This window comes from Ananas comosus, linkage group 8, assembly GCF_001540865.1.
Source record: "Ananas comosus cultivar F153 linkage group 8, ASM154086v1, whole genome shotgun sequence".
Classification (NCBI taxonomy): domain Eukaryota; kingdom Viridiplantae; phylum Streptophyta; class Magnoliopsida; order Poales; family Bromeliaceae; genus Ananas; species Ananas comosus.
The window spans coordinates 5058776-5077826 of NC_033628.1; the positions used below are offsets into that span (position 1 = coordinate 5058776).

At 41.4% G+C, this 19051-nt stretch overlaps 2 long non-coding RNA genes across 5 annotated transcripts; both read right to left on the reverse strand.

Moving 5' to 3' along the window:
* LOC109713804 lies at positions 12607 to 15102 on the reverse strand. 2 transcript variants are annotated; one of them, XR_002217173.1, is made up of 3 exons: positions 14672 to 15102; positions 14094 to 14531; positions 12607 to 12913 (listed from the first exon to the last, which is right to left on the reverse strand). It is a non-coding gene; the product is annotated as an uncharacterized LOC109713804 (long non-coding RNA). The 2 variants fall into 2 exon arrangements; XR_002217174.1 differs by lacking the exon at positions 12607 to 12913 and adding an exon at positions 12920 to 13581.
* LOC109714410 lies at positions 17098 to 18145 on the reverse strand. 3 transcript variants are annotated; one of them, XR_002217366.1, is made up of 4 exons: positions 18105 to 18145; positions 17779 to 17845; positions 17614 to 17682; positions 17098 to 17498 (listed from the first exon to the last, which is right to left on the reverse strand). It is a non-coding gene; the product is annotated as an uncharacterized LOC109714410 (long non-coding RNA). The 3 variants fall into 3 exon arrangements; XR_002217365.1 differs by lacking the exon at positions 18105 to 18145 and having other exon boundaries at positions 17098 to 17495; positions 17779 to 18098; XR_002217364.1 differs by lacking the exon at positions 18105 to 18145 and having other exon boundaries at positions 17779 to 18098.

The following is a 19051-nucleotide window of genomic DNA, read 5'->3' on the forward strand; positions in this document are numbered from 1 at the left end:
ATATTATGCTTTTGGTTTATATTATACACCTTAGATTACATGTATGTACAGGTGACTATTTATTTCTGTTTTAGTAGCTCTATTACTCTCTAGTAGTAGTTCTTGTATTGTTTACAGGTGCTTCTATCGCTTTGTGTACACAGGGTTTCTTGTGTATGCGGCGGATCTGTTGGCAAGCCCGAGTAATGTTGGACCCCAAGGCGTGACAATCTCTTAAAAACCAGCGAAGGGTAATTTAAATGGATCCACAAAGGAAATAAGCCAACTAGAATCTCCACAGGAGAAGAGGTTTGACAATTAGGGAAAAAAAGGATGAGCTGGCTAGGGTTTATTAGATAATAAATATTGACTAAACCCAAATAACCAGATCTAAATTAGAATCCAATAAGAAAGCATTTACCCAAGTAGGAATTAATTGGTCAATTATGGGTTAGAATCAAACCGGACTCAAACCACTTCTCAAAAACACATCAAAAATCATCAATTAAAAACAAAATAATTCCACAAAAAAATAAAAATCTTCTCAACTCCCTCCAGCATCGTCAGAACAACACACCACAACCTATCTAACATACAATAAACAATACAAATTAACATTAAATTCATACATATAAACTAAAATCTAAACAAATTAACATAAATAAGGAATTGCTCATTTTGTCCTGCACCACTTAGCTTGAAATAAGGAATTGCTCATTTTGTCCTNCTGTAAGTCTCGCGGAGGAGCAAGCTTGGCAAAATGCTTGGATTGGTATTCCGCTGTTAAGTCTGAGAGACTTGTCCGTGGAGAGGACTCGAGAAGGCTGGCTCGGGTGTGCGACACTTGAGCGCCGCGCGGGAATTTTCAAGGCGAAAAAGCTAACCTCGTGACAAGTGGTATCAGAGCTATGTTGAGCTCTTTTGGGATGGATGTTTGGCCGAAAAGTGCGACCTTGGCGGCGAAGTTGGAGTGAGCAGAGTTACTCTGACGAAGGTACTTGGAGCCGACAATGCATTGGGATAATACTTCACTTGTGAGAGATGCGAAGTTGAGTTATGTTGGATATTGGTGCTACCCACGAATTCTTTGCGATAGGTGAAGCCGGGTGGTTCGGACTTACACTATGCATGGATGAAAATTAGATAACAGCGAGGAGCTCGGAGGCCCAAACTATTGCGGGTCTGGCGAGAGAGGTGCCTGTTGGTGTGGACTCGTGGTGGGGTGAAAGCCAAGTTCATGTCAGTACCCTGCGAGGATTTCAAAGTCATTTTCTGGATGGAGAAATGGTTAAGACCTTAGTCGTGTGGCAGACGACGGGGCAATGATTATGAAGAATCAGTTAGCAGTCCGTGGTTGGGGTTGCCGCAGAAGTTAGGTATTGCGAATGCCCGCGGAACCTGAGTTGTGCAGAGGTGCTTACAGCTTAGGGTGGGGGAGTACATAAGGTATTAATGTATTCCTGAATGTGAATCCTTGACGATGGTGCTTCTCGAAAGGATATGGATTGGGCGGTGAAAGACTGGGCGAAAGAGTTTACTTCGTGAAAGCTGAGTTTGAAGTCTAACGGGCAGTAGCCTTCGTTGGGAGCAGCTTCGACCAAAGTTGCGGGAATACCAAAGGGGTACTCGATGGACCAGTACTTCTCTCTTGGTAAAGGAAGATCGATAGGGAGATCGATGACTCTTTGGAGTGTGCCCATGATATGGAAAGAGAAGGCATCCTTGTGCGAGAGAAGGGATTGAGGTTGGAACCTTAACTCGCGGAGTGAGGTGATAAGGCTAGCTTCGAGCTGAGCGATGACAGCGTTGGTGGCTCGAGGTAGCATACATGTATCTATTGGATGGATGATATGGGTTCCGCTTGAGGGATTAGTGAAGGTTGTGGCAGAGCCGGAGCTAGCAGAGCGGAATATGGGGCATTGGGAATGCCGATGAGGTCTGAGTGCGCTTGGTTATGGGAGCGACTCAGAGTGGGGGAGCACGTTTGTTCATTAAGTGCTCCCATGCGCAATGACTCGGTGAAGGAGCTCGTCGATGACAAGAAGTGGGATACAACACATGTGGTAAAAGAGTTCGCTTCGTGGAGCTCAAGTTGGAAGTCTAGGCAGACGAATCCATGGTAGTAATAGCTAGGCTTTGGACAAGGTTGTGAAGGGGACCAGGGATTGCGAAAGAGCTTAGCATTTCTCTTGGTGCGAGAAAGGCCGATGTGGAGATCGGTTGCTCTTTACAATGTGGCCACGAGTTGGACGGATAAGGCATCCTTAGTCGGGTTGTGCGGTGTGTGGATTCACCCGGGATCATGGTGCTGGTTGGAGTATGGATAGTTCGCAACTGCGGGAAAGGTCGAGGTATCGAAGTTCTGTAAGGGCGGTGCGCGCAGGGTAGCGGCATTGCCGTGGCAGTCAGGCTTGCGGTTCAGACTAAGCAGAGAGTGAACTGAGTTCCGTTCAGCGATCAATCATGAGGGTGGTTTTCCTAGAGTGGGGATATGGCAAGTTGCGAGCGAACAGAGACAGGGCGTCCGGTAGGCTCGAACTTGGCCGAAGACTTTGATTGCGAATCGAAGTGAAATTCCGCAAGAGCCTAATGAAGAGGGGCTTGAGCGAGTTGTGGGACAAAGGCTAAAGGTGCCGTGCATCAACAAGTAGTCGAAATGCAAAGCAGTCAAGAGGCATGACAAGAGTCCGTGGTAAAGTTAGTAAAGTGGAAGTAATCGAGGCAAAGTTGTTTCGATGAAAGACTCGAAGGCTTGGGGAGACCATGGGGAGAGCTCAACGTTGTGCAATTGTGGAGGCATTGGGGTGGCAAAAGTTGTTTGCAGAGAAGGCGCAGGAATGGCACTAGTACCCACAAGAGTTGTACCTATAAGATTCAATAAGATGAAAATCTCTAATACAATGGAAGCGGGAGTTCGAGTGGAGGAGCTCGTCGAACACTTTGAAGCGGGAGTTCGAGTGGAGGGACTCGCCGTATAAGACTAGGAGCATCGGATTGAGGATCTGTCGGCAATGCTTAGGGGAGGCATGAAGTCTGATATTATCAAGGTATGTTGAGGGGCAAAGGCGAAGACGAGTAGCGGGCTGATTCGCGTATAGGGCTCCAAGACGAGGGGCGTTTGGAGTCTAACCCCAAGTCCAAGGTCGATGGATATATGACCTTGAATCCCAGAGAGGGAAAGTTAGTCGGAGGACTATTTCCATGAGATGGAGTTAAAAGGTTGGCTACTGGACTCGAGGAACTTTGGTTAAGTCAGAGCGAAGTGGGCGTGGAGGCCGAGTAGCTCCAATGGAGAGAACCAAGTATGGAGGGGTGTCAGTAGAACCTTGCAATCTGAGGGATTAGCAGTATTAAATTCTGGTTCCGTGAAGGAGTTAGTGTGGTGCGAGCAAGGCACCAAGGCTAGGGAGCTCTAACTCAGGGAGGGACAGAATATGTGTATGAGATGTTTGGTCGAGGAGGACCAATGGACTTTGAAGAAGCGTTGTTGAGCAGACGAACTCGATGGCAGGTCAGTGTGGCATGTGATGCCAAGGCCGTGGGTGGCTCTGGTCTGGAAGAGTAGTATTACTAGTAACGGAGTTTGAAGAAGTGGTGGAGCATCGACGAGGACGTCGATGGTTCAAGTGGGGGAGCTTGTCACGGGTCAATCGCTGGGACTCGACCGTGATACCTTTGGGGGCCATATTTGGTAGGCACTTGGGTTGACGAAGTTATGGAGTTGCGGAGTTGAGGCGTTCCGTCAGGTGGGAGTCGCTGTTAAGTCAACGGAGGCAATTCCCTAGCAATGGCCCGTGCCATGACATGAAAATAGGTGCCGCATGCGGGGTTTGAAAACGTACCCCTCGGTGAGCACCTTTGTACCCCCGGGGTGCTAAAGGGGTGGATGCCTCGTTGGATATATAGAGGAAGGGTGGACACTTCATAAGTGGCCCCGACTCCCCCGTCGATCCATAGGACATGGGTCGTCCCTTGGCTAGCGGAGTGGCCAAGCCTAGCGTTCCATGTGACCGGGTATTGGACAATTGAAGGGACACGGGCCTAGGGTAATGTCAGAGACGCGAGTGGTCGACGACATTACGAAGTGGGGAATACCGAGAGGCTTTCCTCCTAAGTTCGCTTGCACTACCTTATGACGGCTTGGATCTCTGTAGTGGAGCGTACGAGCAGATGAGGGATAGTCTAGTGACGGATGGTCCTCTATAAAGGACAAGGCTCGCAAAGGCAAAGGTGCCGAGCGGGGATTCGTGGGGCGCGGCGCCCACAAAGGCCTAAAAAGCCGGGACTCAATAAGAACGCTAAAGGGAGGCACGCCGGGGGAGAATTAGTATGACAAGAGGCCTACGAGACTCGAGGGGCGGAACCTAAAGAGGCAAGCGGTATCGGTATCCGTATCCGTATAGTAAACCTTGATGGACTGGACCAATGGTGTGAACGGCCAGGCGTGACCGAGCCAAGGACGGGGCCAGTGGCTAGCGATGCGGAGCGAGGTCGGTTCGTTTGTATGGGGCCTTATGAGACGAACCTATGGGAGTCGAGGGCGCGGAGCGCCGTGGCAAAGCGAGGGTCGTTGAGACGGTCGAGAAGCACGGTGTGGACTTGTGGGTTCCCTTGCCGGGAGCGTTGGGACACAAGAGCCGTACGAGTTGGATGCGAAGCACGGAAGTGTGAAGCATGGGCGTGCGGGGTGTCACGCTAAGTCGCTGGCATTGGGAGACAGGCGAGCTATGGCGCATACTTGAGTGGCTTTTCGGAGGTAAGCCGTTGGACCGAGCGAGGAGGCTGCGTAGGCGGTATGGCCATGGACATTGTCAGGCGCATGAGGCACGACGGTGAGGAACTTATGGTTATGAGTGCCCTTTGTGGCATGCGATGTTGCGAAGCCCGGACGTGGACGCTAGAGGCGTGGGGATTAAGTCACGGGAACGAAACGCATGGGAGGCGAGACGCTTGGCTAGACTCATAATGAAACAAGTTGGGGGAGAACTTGTAATGTCCTTGGGCTGGCGACAAGGCAGCAAGGCATTCGGTTATGAAGCACTCTCGAGGAGAGATCGGTTGGCAAGACGGGATGCACCTAGCTTGGTGGCCAACCTCGGATTGGGGTTGCTCGTTGGGAACTCGAGGAGTCCGATGAGGGGTTCGATTAGAGGAGAAGGGTCGGGCTGTAAGTCTCGCGGAGGAGCAAGCTTGGCAAAATGCTTGGATTGGTATTCCGCTGTTAAGTCTGGGAGACTTGTCCGTGGAGAGAACTCGAGAAGGTTGGCTTGGGTGTGCGACACTTGAGCGCTGCGCGGAGATTTTCAAGGCGAAAAAGCTAACCTTGTGACAACGTGGCATGTGGCACCAAAATCAATCCACCAAGTATTAGACGGAACAGTAACTAAATGTAACTCATGCATCAAAACTAAAAACTTACCATTCTTCTGGAGCCATTTCTGATACTTTTGGCAGTACTTCTTTATATGAGTCTTTTTTTTAACAAAAGAAGCACTTGAGAATCCAATTACTTGTTGGCCTTGTAAACTAAATGGAGCTTCCTTGTTATTTCTTTTTGAGTCATTCTTGCCTTTACCATTCTTAGCTCGTTTTATTTGTCTCTTTTGAGAAACAAAGTTAACTGTATTTTATTTCTCTTGCATTAATCTATCTTCCTTTTGCACACATATGGTCAACAATTCATTAATTGACCATTTATCTTTTTGTGTGTTATAAGAGATATGAAATGTTCCATATTCAGATGGTAAAGATTCAAAATAAAGTGTACTAAGAATGAATTAGAGATGGTTATTTGAAGTGCAGTGAGCTGCGTTGCAGTATCTCGCATTTTCATAATATGCTCGTAAATTGAGCCATTTCCGGAGTACTTCATGGATGACAGTTTATTCATTAGGGTGCTCACCAAAGTTTTACTAGAGCTTACAAACTATTGCTCCACAGTATTCAAGAAATCGCAAGCTGTTTCACACTCTAAAGTTGAAATCCGAATTTTTTACCGACACGCGCTTTCATCAGCATTAAACTTAGCCAATTACAATGCTCCCACTTTTCTAAAAATACTATTTGTAAGAGGAGTAGGTTTATCCTCTCTTAAAGCCAATCAAGATCCATGTACACTAATGTAAGTATGATCTGTTTTTTCGACTCCGAGTAATTAGAACCATTAAGCACAGGACTGAATCACCAATAGGAACAAAGGATGAAGTCATAGTTGAAATATAAAATAAACTGCATGTTTTATCAATAAAATACCACATCTAAAAATTACCACACCAAAATTAGAAAAATACACCTTATATGACTCCACAACACCTCCTTTGGGAGCAGAATTGTGAGCATAAATACTTTTCTTTCTTTTTGCATATGCTTTATATGACATCATAACCCTTCCTTTGGGAACAGAGTTATGAGCATAAAAATGCAATTTCTTTATCAAAGATTAATTTAAACTTCCTATAGATCGTGACAATTTTAAATTTTTTATATAAAGAAATTGTCAGCTTTGGCTAGACAAATTTCTCCAAACGAGTTACAAGAAAATTATGATCTTATACCATCCATGTACCTTCATGTCTAAACCTTCTTTGGGAGCAAACTAAACATAATATTAGAGTGCAATTTTTGTGTGCACTTCTTTTAAGTAATTAATTTATCTTTTGTTCTGGTCGGGGCTGCTTTGGCTTACACTCGAATAGTTGAAATAACAAATTAATATGATTTACTGCTGCATGATTAATATGAAATTATCCAAAAGTGCAATTTTAATTAAATTAAATCATTATTTCTTTTAATTAGGGCCGTTTTGGCTTGCACCTAACCATTCGAAATAATAAATTAATTTAACTTAGCGTGAGCCTTAAATAATCTAACAACAATTATTATTATTTGACTTTCATGTTTTGTCCGGTCAAAATAAGAGTATAGATGCAATAATTTAAAACATAATATTGCGATCATAATTAAACTTTATATATTCTTATTTGACTACAAACATACGATGAATAAATTTATGGTAAATTAATATAATATGCTAGATTAAATCCTTATATATATGTGGATGGATTCTTTATGTTCACGATGCATTATTAAAGATAAAAACCCCAATGGATCGAATTCAGATGAATAAAAGATTTAAGTGCGTAATGGGCTTAAAATCAGACACTTACTAAGTACAAATTGGCAAAGGGAACCCAATAAATTAATAACAGGCTCAATCTTTATAGGTTCATCTCTTGTCCATTCCTTAATTAAGCAATCCATCACACAGAATAAGGGGGTGTTTCGCCTAGCTTCTCAAAAGTGATTCTGAGTCCAAAATCACTTTTGAGCTCAGTAGAGCATTTTGGGACGACAGATAGAAAATTTGATTCTACTTCTCAGAATCAGAAAACTGATTTTGAAGGCTTTAGAATCAGAAACAGAAAAAAGTTGCTTCTCCAAAACTGATTCTAATTTTGAAATCAAACTTCAAATTTTTATTTTTATTTTATATTCAAAGTATAAATTTAATATTAAATTTAAATTTTGAAATCCTAAATTCATATTTGAAATTTTAAATCTCAACTTTTCAAATTTAAAATTTCAAATTTTGATTTAAATTTTAAATTTAAGTTTCAAATCTTAAATTTTAAATTTTAAAATTAAAATTTTAAATTTTAAATTTAAGATAAAATTTAAATTTTGACATTTCATATTTTAAAACTTAAAATTAAAATTTTGAAAATTTAAAATTTAAAATTACAAGTTTTAATTTTCTAATTACAAAATTCAAATTTTAAATCTTAATTTTAAATATCAAAATTCAAAATTTTAAATTTTTAAATTTTACANTAAAATTACAAGTTTTAATTTTCTAATTACAAAATTCAAATTTTAAATCTTAATTTTAAATATCAAAATTCAAATTTTTAAATTTTAAATTTTAAATTTTTAAATTTTAAATTTTAAATTTTAAAATGTAGATTTTAATTTTACTTTTAAATTTCACAATTTAAATTTGGCCAATATGCATACAAAATCCATAAATTTTGAGCTTTTGCAAAACTGGGCTGTCTTTTTTGATTTTGCAGATTCGGTTCGAATTTTCAGCAAATTGACAAAAATACCCTTATTACGTTTTCTCTCTCCTCTTTCTCTCTCCTCTTTCTCTCTCCTCTTTCTCTCTCGCCGAAGAAAGCAGCAGAGGTGGAGACAGAGGCGGAGGCGGAAACGGCCCACCTCGCCTCTCACCCACATGCTCTCGCCCTCGCCCTCGCCCTTGCCCTCGTCCACGCACCCCCCACCTTCCTCGCCTCCGACCCCGCCGAGGCCGCACCGCGACTCTTGTTTTTTTTTTTTTTTCCTTTCCGACTCTCCTCCACCGTCTCCGACGACAACGCCTCTCTCGCCCTTCCCCACCCTTCTCGTCCTCTCTCTCTCCTTCCTCCTTTGCCGCCTTCGATGACGATGCATCTTCGCCGACGCCGACACCGTGGAGGTTGCTGCGGCGCTGCAACCTCAGAACTGGGGGTCCTTAGCGGCGTCGTCGCCGGTGCAGTGACCGTTGGCAAAGAGGGGTGACCAAAAAAAATTATGGAAAAAGCAAGAAAAAAAATAAAGATAAAAAATTATAGAAAAAAAAGATGAAGATGAAATTGCACCGTTAAAAAAACGTTGCACTATTATGGACATAAATTGCACTACTTAAGTTGTAAACTGCAACTTTAAGATGAAAGTTATACTTTTTAAACAAAAATTGCATTCTTTGGGAGATATTTACACTATTTCTCTTTTTATCGCACTCTTTCAGATGTAAACTGCATCCATTAAGATAAAAGTTACACTTTTTAAACGAAAGTTGCTCTCTTTGAGAGTTATTTACACTATTTTTTCTCTTCTTGCACTCCTTGAGATATAAACTGCACCTCTTTAAGAGATATTTATGCTGTTTCTCCTCTTGTTGCACTGTTTTTTCTCTTGTTGCACTATTTCTTCTCTTATTACACTATTTCTCCTCTTAAAGGGTGCAGTTTAAAATAAAAAACAGTGTAACAAGAGAAGAAATAGTGCAATAAGAGGAGAAAGAGTGTAACAAGAGGAGAAACAGTATAAATATCTCTTAAAGGGGTGCAGTTTACATCTCAAAGAGTGCAACAAAACGAGAAACAATGTAAATATCTCTCAAAGAGTGCACCTTTCGTTTAAATAGTGTAACTTTCATCTTAATGGATGCAGTTTACATATGAAAGAGTGTAATAGGAGGAGAAATAGTATAAATATCTCTCAAAGAGTGTAATTTTCGTTTAAAGAGTGTAATTTTTATCTTAAAACTGCAGTTTATATCAGTAGTGCAACTTATATCCATAATAGTGCAACATTCGTTTAAAACAGTGCAATTTTATTTTAAATGTGCAATTTTATCTTTATATTTATTTTTCTATAATTTTTTATCTTTATTTTTTTTCTTGCTTATTCTATAATTCTTTTCTTGTCATCCCTCTCTGCCAACGGCCACGGCGCCAGCGATGACGCAGCTAAAGACCCCCCGTTCCGAGGCTGCAGCGCTGTAGCGACCTCCACGGTGTCAGCATCGACGAAGATGCATCGTCCTCGAGGGAGGCAGAGAAGGAGGGAGAGGTAGAGGACGGAAAGAGCGGGGAAAGGCGAGAGAGGCGTCATCGTCGGAGACGGTGGAGGAGAGTCGGAGAGGGAAAAAAAAAAAAGAGTCGCGGCGCGGCCTCAGCGGGGTCGGAGGCGAGGAAGGTGGTACGAGGGCGAGGGCGAGGGCGAGGGCGAGGGTGAGTGTGAGGGGGAGAGGCGAGGCGGGCTGTTTCGGCTTCCGCCTCTGCCTCCGTTGCTTCTTCGGCGAAAGAAAAAAAAATGAACGAGGGAAAAAAAGAGGAGAGAGAAAGATGAAAGAGAAAAAATAATAAGGGTATTTTGGTCAGTTTGCTAAAAATTCGGTCCGAATCTGCAAAATCGAAAAAAGTGATCCACTTTTGCAAAAGCGCAAAACTAGTGGATTTTTTTTATGCAAATTGGCCTTTAAATTTTGAATTTTGAATTTTGAATTTTGAATTTTGAATTTTGAATTTTAAATTTTAAGTTTTAAATTTTAAGTTTCAAATTTCAAATTTTAAATTTTAAATTTTAAATTTTGACTTTCAAATTTCAAATCTTAAATTTTAAATTTAGATTCAAAATTTAAATTTAGATTGGAAAATTGAAAATTTAAATTTAGATTTAAAAATTCAAATTTTAAATTTTAAATTTTAAATTTTGAAATTTTAAATTTATTTTTTTGTACAAATTGGAAATTAAAAAAATACACTTTTAATTCAAATTTAAATTTAAATTTTAAATTTTAAATTATTTTAAAATAAAATTTTAGTAAAAATATTAATATAAGCAAGGATTAAAATTTTTTGCCAAATAACTTTAAAAAATCATTTCAAAAAAATTACTTTTAAGTAAATTCAAACAAACGCTCTACAGCTTTTTCACCAAAATTAATTTTTCAAATCAAAACTACTTTTGTAAAATTCACTTTTTCATACGCTAGGCCACAGGCCCTAAGTCAAAAACAATATTATAGCCAGGTGCAACTCACGAGTCCATACTATTGCACCAATGGATTGGCCAATCAACTTAGTACATGTTAATAGTTTGACCGATTCAAAGCTAACCAAAAAATAGATGCGAATAGATGAGACATTCATAACGTGGCATGCATGTAGCGTAACTATAGATTTCATATCGGTCAACTCAAAGTAAATTGATCCTGTTCATCATTTCCTTCCATTATTATATTTGTTTATAAATTGTGCAAGGCTTAATCAAATCTGGCCATGATATTAAAATCGCAAGATACTTTTCTTACTTAATTCTAAAATTCATCATAATTCAATCCAATCAAAGAATGCACACAATAATATTAAATTTATCGCTCTAGGCTCTGATACCAATTGATAGATCTTTATCGGTATGTAAAATAGCAATAAAAATAAATACATACCAAAATCAGGATCATGAACAAAATTATAATAACTTACAAAGCGCCGTAGAGAAGAAATTTTTTATTAATATGCGGAAGCGAAAAGTCTAGTTATAATCTGAACGTCAACAACTGAACTTGGGTAATTTAGTTTCTCCTTCTTTCTTAGACACTCTCCCGTATGGTGTGGAACTAATGGTAATTTTTCACCAGAATTCATATGAGAAGATGGAAGGACCAACACATCTTTATATAGAGTACATATCGACTTTCCATTAAAGCCTGATTAGGATATAGATGAGAAAGGGATAAGATATACCATATCAAACAGTTCTATATCTATTAGGATTGACCTTTATCTATAGTAAATCTAAATTAATTATGATTAATGAGGCCACAATTAATGAAATCCTAACAGGTTCAGCTCAACCGGGTTCTTCCGCCAAATACTCACAGGTAACCTGAAAAGCAAGCTTGGCTGAAAGAATTAAGCCATTTACATCGATAGAAAAGTGAGAATACAATGACCATAGGAAATTAAAATCTACTCCTAGAAAAGCTCTTGACTAAGCTCTTAAGGAAAGGAAAAATTGTAGACTATGAAACTGTAAATGTTGAAATTGAAATTGTTGTGGTCTCTTGTTCGTATGAAGGACCTCTCTTACAGGCACATTTTCTCCTATTTATAGTAGTACGCATTCCCGCCTGCGTTTATTGGGTGTTCTTATCGTGGAGGACTTCTCGGCCATGTTCCTCTTGCTGGTTGCTAGCCACGATATTTTCTATCCATGTCTCTAGCCGTTTTTGCCTAAATCTCTCTTACATTTAGGCATTCCTTTATTAGCACTGGTGCACCACATGTCACCTTCTGTTTTGTTACGCCAATGGGTAGTATGGGCCGAGCCACCTACCACGTGGTGCTACTTTTCTAGCACCAACACATATTTTATAAAAAAAAAAAAAAATTTCTATTTCCTGAAAAGCAAACATTCTAAGATAATCTTCCCGATACTCTTGCTTTTAGCATGTTATATAGTGTAGTGTTGTTCAACAAAATATTATTTGAGTAATATTTTAGAGGTATTATGACATTATATATGATCTTCTTAATTATTTTCTTTCAAAATAGAGTTATGCATTATAAATCGGAGCATTTGATTTTGGGCCTAAAAATGTATTATGTCAATAATTCCAAATCTTTTTGGCCAATTTACATAAAAAATCCACCAGTATTGAGTTTTTTTTTTAAAAAAAATAGACTACTTTTTAGTTTTTTGCACATTAGGTCAATATTCTTAGTAAATTGATGAAATTACCTTTATTTGTCTCTCTTTCCTTCTATCTCTCTCATTTATTTTTCTCATCCCTCTTTGTCTCCCTCCTCTACCGCTCATTCCTTTCTTTCTCCTCCTGCTTTCTCTCCCTCATCCTCCTCCTTTTCCTCCTCCGCTCCCACACTGGCGCCATACTCCCTCCTACCTTCCCCACATCTCTGCCTACGTTGGTGGCAGCGACATAGGCTTGAATATGGTATAGATCGCGGAGGTGAGGCTACAACGATGGATGTGCCGAAAATAGGGACAGTGTTGAAGATGCCACAAGATTTGAGGACAACTGGAAGGGAGAGCACGTCGGGGTAGGAGCGGCAGCTGTGGAGCATGCATGGCAGGAGAGGATGCAGAGGGTAAAAGAAAAAGAAGTCGAAAGAAGGAAAAGAAATAAAATAAAAAACAAAGAAAATATTTTTTTCTTTTCTTGGAAAGGACACAACATGCCACGGCCACTTCGGAAAGACCAAGAAGAAGAAGAAGAAAAAGAAGAAATTGCATTATTTTAGGTTAAGTTGTACCATTTAAGGCTAATTTACACTATTTAAACTATTTTCCGGTTGTAACGGAACTCGGGCTCGCCAACAGATCTGCTACGTACACGGGAAGCCCCGTGCCCATGACGTGCTAGTACCTGCTCAAAATAATAATAAAGCCATTCGGAAGAGCAAAACAGAGCTAAAGTATAAAACTAGCTAAAGACTGAAGTGTACAAAAACATCATCCGAATACAAGATCGATCATCTAGGTATAAAAATAAATACAATCACCTGGCAAAAGCCAAACCCAAAATGTATAGTAGTCTAACAAAAAATAATATTCGGGCCCACAACTGGCCCACAAAATATGAAGGAGAGTATCTAGTCAGTGATCCCCTTATCTCAGTTTACAGTGGTCACTACCGCTGCAAAGGTCTCTGCAAAAGGGGTCAGCAGAGGGTGTGAGAACTACTAAGAACCAGTAGTCCTCAATGGGTACGACATCGACAACTACAACCCACCCACTAGGTCTACCAGAGGCATAAAGGGTAAAGTGGTAAAGAACACCTATAACCGCTGAAAGGAAAACTACCACTGCTATGCCTCTACACTAGTATGGAATGAGCAAGTATAAATGGAATGATATGCATCCATTCTAATAATCCGTGGAGAATAACCCAATCAACCGACTGGTTCGAAAGCCCAATCCCGCCTGCACTAGCATCACATCTGATCTCACTAACAACTTGTGGATCGCCGACGTGGAACATACCCAAAAGTAATCAAGCCACTTAACTCCAAAGTGGTACTCGAGGGGAGCGACCTGCTCGAGGATAAAATATCCAGGCCAAGTATGTCGTAGGCATAAATCAATGCTCATAACCAAAGTGAAACATGCTAGCCACTAATGAATAATCTGGGTCCAATCAGATGGAAAATCAATAATCCAGCACAACCGTCCCAAATCTACGGCTACCATAAATCACAAGAGTCAAAAGTCCAATGATGTCCTATCCCGACTCTATGATCATCACACTACCTCTAACCTATGCTCAACATCCCAAGTACAATGAACTAACCAACACAAGGAAAGGGGTTTCGAGTCCAAGTTCATAAGCAACATATATAAACAGTGTATGTAATGAGAATCCTAACTAGATGGCCAAACAACTCATGAAAATAGTCATTAAAGTATGATAAACTTAGTTTAGGATTCTGTCATCAAGATCTAGCACATTAAATAGAGAAAATAACATATGTCCTAACTATAACATGCTGAAATTTACACTAGACATAGTGTAGTTTGCAATTTTCGATATGTTAGTTCAGACCCACCTAGAGCGCAAATCCAACAACAGATCGGGATGAAACTCAGCAGGCACATGTCTCAGATCCCAAATCACCAAACAAAATAATAAAATCTCAAGGATCCCTGTCACATTGAGCCAAATAAAAAATCAAGCTAAATTCCAACAAAATGGCGATTCAATTAGAAAAACTGAAATTCAACAATGCTCATCTCAAATCGGCGGCTCAAACTTAAATCCTAGGTTCCTCTCAACCTTAGGAACACTCAGGAACCTTCAAATGGCAGCAACAAAGTCCCAATCAAAAGAAATTTCGAAAATTCTTCATTGTTGTCCCTGTACTAGGTTGCTGCTACTACTACCGCTGTAGCTCAGTTTCGGCGGCTCTTACGGCTATTCTAGAAAGTCCATGAGGGAACCAAGGAAATGAGGAAGACCACAATACTCCAAACTGTGTTCCTAAGCCCTAGTCCATCAAAAAAACCCCCATAATTACCGCTAAATCATCATGAAAAGGTGATAAAAAAACTCAAGAACACAAACACCACAAAATACTAATTTTTGGTTGATGGACTCAATAAAAACTAAAATTCACTAAAAACCAACCTTTGATTCAGCTCAAACGAAGCTCCCACTTGCTCTAGATGAGTTTAGATTCTCCTCGACCAAAAAAAAGCTTAGCTTCAAGAGAATCTAGAGAAAATCCATCAAAATCTCAACTTGCTCTCAAAAACTGGCAGCTTTTACCAAAACTTTAATAAATCCAAAAATGCCAGAAGATTTGATGAAATGGAGACTTCCAAAAACTCTTAACTTCAAGAACTAGCTGTGCATGCATCTCTCCTACAATCCTAAGCTTCGAAACATCATCAAAATTCAAGGAGAAATCGAACTCCTCATGTTGTCAGGTGTTTGCTGCTGTGAGAGTGCTCCAATGGTGAGTAGAAGCCGAAGAAGGGTAAAGAGAGGAGTAGATGTGAGAGAGAAGGAAAGGAGAGTGGGAGAGAAATAATCTCAGCTAGCACTTCACTCCAAACTCCCCAATTAGGAGGAATTGGAGGTGTAAGTTGAGACTAAACCCCAACTTAACACATAATAATATTCCAGCTGAAATAAAAAATATTTTGAAATTATTTATGGTACCAACTTCGCATCCAAAACAAGTCTGACTCGACCCAACACTTTTCCGACGTGTCACTTAATTCATGACCTGTAATCATTCTGAAAAATAGTATTTTGAAGGGCTTTTTTTGCAATTAACCCCCTGAAAAAAAATATTTTTAAAAATAGCCCCCGCAAATTTATATTTGCAAAAATGGCCCTGGCCCTGCCAGGCAAGTGCCACGTCAGCGCCACGCAGGCTCGGCTGGGGCCAGCTGGTTAAGTTAAACACGGTGAACCATTCACCGTGTCTAAACACGGTGAATAGTTCACCGTGTTCTTTTTGTATTACTATCCCGCCCGAGCTCTCCCTTTCCTCTCTCGCTCGATCTCTCTTTCTTTCTCGCTCTCTCTCTCTTTGGCCCGCCCCGACGCCGCCCTCTCTCTTTCTGTGTGGCCTACCCCGCCATCGCCGCCGCCGCCGCCGCCACCATCGCCGTCGCCGCCGGCCTCTCTCGCCCGATCTCTTTCCCCACCCGCATTAGCTCTCCAACCTAGTACCCCCATCTCTCTCTCTCTTTCTCTTTTTCTCTCTGATCCACAGCGGCTGCCATTGCCGCCGCCGCCACCCACTCTCTCTTTCTCTCACTGTGAGAGCCCTTCTCCCCTCCTCTCCCCCCACCGTGAGAGGCCCCCTCTCACTGTGCGCCCCCCTCACTATAAGAGGCCTCCTCTTACTGTGCGCCCCCCTCATTGTGAGAGCCCCTCTCTCACTGTGCGCCAACCCTGTCACGCCCGGGTACCAGCGGAAGCATATCCGGCACGTGCACAGACCCGCCATACACCTGCAGTATATAAGGCGTCTACGAAGAAAGCAAATCGATAGGAAGTAAAGCAAAGAAAATCCTATCCTGATATCAGAGCAATGTACAAGTCGATAAATAGTATCAGTAAAAACAAAGAGAGTATACAATCCAAAATCTCAACAAAAGGAGAAGAAGTAAGAACTATAACATCTGGATCATCAACTCATATACAACACAGGGTATACAAAAAAATAGGTACAATGGTGGTCACTCTATACAATAGACATCACCCTCGGCCGTAGCCCGAGTAATAAGGTGATCGACTAGCACGCTCCTAATAGTGCCTAGCTAGGCGCGACTCCCTTGCCACGATCCCTAGCCTCTCCTGTAGATGGCTCTGTAAAAACAACCACCAAAAGGGCGTGAGAACTATTAACAATAGTTTCCAGTGGGTAAGCCGCCAGCCTCGGCGAATTACACCACTAGGCTCAAGATGTACTAAATGAAAGCAAAAACAATAATTGCATGATTTATAAGCATGATGCTAATAAGTAATAAGCATGTAATCAACATGTAATAGCTTTCTACAGTAATGAACCATTTGCATAACAAGATATAACAACTTCTGTAATCATGAACATAGACATGAGTATAAGCACGAACATAAAAGTGACTACTGTACACTTTAAGTAATAAACATTCATTACTGTCCTTTTTCATTTAGTACTTTCCTTTCATTCACAGGGACCTACCCAAGGTAGTCCAGCTTGCGCCGCGCCTAATGGCCCCGTGGTAGTAAACACTCCTCACGGCAATCCACTTCGGCACCCAATCCCGCACGGGCGAGCAACTGTCGCGTAGGCCAACTCCGGAGTGCCGGCTTGTAGGGAGCGACCCTCACAAGCGTGTGCGAATGAGCACGATGGCAAGCAAGCATATTTCACTGTCCACATGTCTCAATTCTCATGTTTTCATTTGCAATGTTCTCGCTCTCGATCCTTTGATCGACATTTCAGTATAACAAATATTAACAACAACTAGAATCCACTAGTTTAGTAAGCATGCAGGAGTAATGCTAATTTACATATGGCATTAGAATCTTTCACTATCATGGCACTATCAACATAGGCACAAGCATGTCATAGTTCTCTACTTCAGAGTCAAGAGAATGTCATTGTTCTCTACTTGTAATCAAGCGAGTAAAAAGAGAATGTCACTGTTCTCTACGTTTCATGAGCATAATAACGTGTCTCATTGTTATTCAACTAAACCAAATAGGAATATGAATACATTTAGGCGTGAGGATTCTCTACTTCATAGAGATTCTATGTCAATATAGTAAATGTTATGATGACGAATTCTCAAGCCCTTTAGCTATCACATAAGCACACAACTAACACATTTCTATAATACATATAGAACATAGAGGAGCTTCACTTGCTCTGGTTAGGTCCGACCCACCTAGTACTAGGCTCCAAAACAGTCCAAGGAGTTCCAAGGATCAGCTCCACTAGGTCGCAATCCTGCTGAACACGAAGCATACATATCGTATCAAAATTACAATCGAAAAGGCCAATTTCGGCGCAATTACACTTTGTACATTGGAATAGCTTAAATCCCTGTTTTGGCTTAGTTCAATACCTCACGTTAAGCTTCCAGAAGGCCCTCCAAGGCCAAACGAAGGCGGTCCAAGGGTCAAACACCCTCTTGCTGCGAACAATTCCGAAACGACATCAAACTCATCAATAATAGCAATTATGGTCGGAATCTTGCAATTTCGGCTTCCTAACTGCAATTCTTACTTACCTTAGGGTAGAACAACTTCCAAACCAGCTTCAACGAGTACACGTTCAGCTCAACGAGGCTCGAAGACCTGCTGCGAAGTCAACGTACAAAACTGCATCAATTTGATCGCATAAACCGTGTATAGTCCGAAATAGCTTCATAAATGGCTAATTATCCTAATTAAGCTTTAAAGTAGCTTAACCCTGGTCAAAGAAGGTTAATTCACAGCTAATTAACCCATATATACATGCTGAAATCTCAGGTTAAAACAGTTGGAAGCAAAAACATGAAATCAATACACAAATCGACCAATAAAGCGCCGATAACGGAAAAATCAAGTCGTTTACCTTCTCAAGCTTCCAACCAGCACCTCACTGGTCCAGGGCTGCGAAAATCCCTCCAAAACGCTCTCTTGCACGTGCACAAAGGTGCTGCGACGCTCGCAACCAGCGAAGAACGCGCGCGGCGACGAAAACGAGCGAAATCGGCGAATTCGATGTAGAGAGAGAAAAACCCTAGAGAGAGAGAGAGAGAGAGAGAGAGAGATGGTAGAACACTCCTCTGCACTCCAGCAACATCCACAGAGCTTCTGGGGTCGAGCTGGGTCCATAAGATAGGGATAAGCATGTGAAATTACCAAAATAGCCTTGCTGCCACGAATTGCCACTGTGTACCGGTACACCATAGCGGCTGTACCGGTACAGCAAGCAGAAAAGGCTGATTTCGCCAGTTCAATGCGTTTTCTCACTTTTAGCATTCCAATCAACCTCTAACTTATCCAAAAACTTGTTCTAACCTTTTAGAACATGTAGGAGTGATCCACGCACCATTCCACATACTCGAACTCCGCAATTTGCACAAGTTCAGTGTATTACAAACCCCCCCTCCCACTGTGAGAGCCCCCCTCTCACTGTGTGCCAACCCTCCCTCCCACTGTGAGAGCCCCCCTCTCACTGTGCGCCAACCCTCCCCTCACAGAACCCTCACTGTGCGCCCCCACCTCACTGTGCACCACCCGCCCCTCACAGAACCCCCTCTCTCTCTCTCTCTCTCACTGTTTTCTCTTACTGATCACTCTCCCTCTCACAGATCACTCATAGTCTCAGTCTCTGTCATTACGCCCTTGCCTTCGGAGCTCTTGATCAGCATAGAAGTCGGTGTTGTCCGCGATCGCAAAATGGTAATTGCATCTCTCATCATCTCCTTTGTTGTATGTTAGAAATGTGCTATATTAATATGTCACGAGTGTAATAATTTTGTACATTTATTATATCACTTTAGAACTCTATGGTTG